This window comes from Dioscorea cayenensis, chromosome 5 (assembly GCF_009730915.1).
Source record: "Dioscorea cayenensis subsp. rotundata cultivar TDr96_F1 chromosome 5, TDr96_F1_v2_PseudoChromosome.rev07_lg8_w22 25.fasta, whole genome shotgun sequence".
NCBI classification, from domain to species: Eukaryota; Viridiplantae; Streptophyta; class Magnoliopsida; order Dioscoreales; family Dioscoreaceae; genus Dioscorea; species Dioscorea cayenensis.
In genome coordinates, this window is record NC_052475.1 from 18857617 (window position 1) to 18859740 (window position 2124).

Sequence of the window (2124 nt, forward strand, 5' to 3'; positions counted from 1 at the left end):
TCACCAAAATACTCCCGAATGCATACTTTCATTGAGGCCACATGAACAGGCACACATCTATGTGGTAGATCGCATTGCATTTTCAATAAAATCACATTTGACGACAAGCTTGATAGCATTGCACAAGTCTGAACACATGAGTGTGACTACCTTTGTGCCCCTTTAATTTGCATGTTCTCTCAAGCACAATGCAAGTTGGCACACACTCATATGTCTTTGAGCACAACTTGTGTCTTCACGTTTGTTTACTCCAACATTTCATCAACAAAGTGCATTCATGATTGTCTTTGGCTTCTTTCTTCCATACTTGTCTCCATAACCCTACATGCACAAAAGAAAAAGAATACATATGTATAAGCGATAAAATCTGATGAAAGTAATGTGCATTGCAAGAAAAGAATAGTTCATATTACTAATGCACAAGAACTTATCAGTAACTACAACAGTGACTTGCTACAGTAACTACTACTTCGCCAAAATGCTCCGGAATCCATTCTTTTCATCGAGGCCACATGAATGGACACACATCCATGCGGTAGATCGCATCATGTCTTCAATGAAACCACATTAATGGAGGTCTTGCTAATATTGTATGAGTCCGAACAAATGAGTGTGACTGCCTTTGTGCCCCTCCACTTTGTGTATTCTCTGGAGCATAATGGAGATTGGCACACACCCACATGTCTTCGAGCACAATTTGTGTCTTCACCTTTGTTCGATCTAAGAGCTTCATTACAATCACATCTACAATCTACTTTTGCTTTCTTTCATCCAACTTTGTCTCAGCAACCATACATACGCAAAAAAACACAAATACACACAAATAAGCGATAAATTTGATAAAAGAGATACTCAATGTAAGAAAAGAATACTTTGTATTACTTAGAAACAAGCACTTATCACTCTTCCCATTTTTCTTAAAGGGGAAAGCGAAGTAGTACTTATAGTCATTACCTCAAGCGTCGATCACTACTTAGAAGAAAATGTTAGAAGTTTTTCTTGCTCGATATTTCACGCCTAGAAAATCCGTGAAGCTCAGGAATGAAATCTCCTCTTTTATGCAAATAGAATTGGAATATCTCTTTGAGACATGGGAAAGGTTCAAGGATCTCCTGCGGAAATGTCCTCAACATGGTTCCCCGAGCAGATGATTCTACATACTTTCTACAATGAGTTAAATCCAAGCACAAAACAGTTATTTGACGTTGTAGTAGGGGTACCTTAGGAAGTAAAACCTCTGAAGCCACTAGACAACTCATAGAAGAAATGGCTATGACCAGTTATCAATGGAATGCTCGTGATAAGAAGAAGGTAGCCAGTCTTTATGAGATTGATGCAATCATATCCTTAGCATCCAAAGTAGAAGCATTGAGCAAGAAGTTAGATACTATAACTTCTCTAAGATTGGCAACAGTGATGAACTAGGATAGGTGTGGAGATGTATATAACTCATATGAATGTCCTATTTCTATTAGGAGTGCAACACTGATTAATAGGTAGATTTTGTAGATAATGCAGTAAGAGGGCAAGGAAATCCTTATAGCAACAGTTTAAATCCGGGGTTGCGAAATCACCCAATCTTCTCTTGGAGCATGATAAGTGCTTGTGTATTAGTAATATAAAGTATTCTTTTTCTTACAATGAGCATTACTTTTCCCAGATTACGTCCCTAATACATGTGTCTTTGTGTTACTTTTGTGCATGTAGGGTTGTGGAGACAAGTATAGAAGAAAAAAACCAAAGTAGATTGCGTTTGCACTTTATTGATGGAATCTTGGAGTGAACAAACGTGAAGACATAAGTCATGCTTAAAGACATGTGAGTGTGTGAGAACCTCCATTGTGCTCAAGTGAATATGCAAATTGGAGGGGCACAAAGGTAGTCACACTGTGTTCTGACTTGTACAATGCTAGCAAGATTATCGTCAAATGTGTTTTTATTTAAAGATGTAACGCAATCTACAGCATGGACGTGTGATTGTTTATGTTGCCTCGATGAAAAGTGTGGATTCGGGAGTATTTTGGTGGAGTACTGTAGAAGGATAATGTAGTAATTTACTATAGCAATTACTGTTCATAAGCCACTGAAAAATGAATTTCTGCAGATTCACACATGCTTGTGAAA

The 2124-nt window shown here is 37.7% G+C and overlaps 1 non-coding gene across 1 annotated transcript; it reads right to left on the reverse strand.

The window, feature by feature from the left end:
• Window positions 1-1031: 1031 nt before the first annotated feature.
• On the reverse strand, window positions 1032-1138 carry LOC120262725. The gene has a single exon (XR_005536979.1). It is a non-coding gene; the product is annotated as a small nucleolar RNA R71 (small nucleolar RNA).
• Between the last annotated feature and the right edge of the window lie 986 nt (window positions 1139-2124).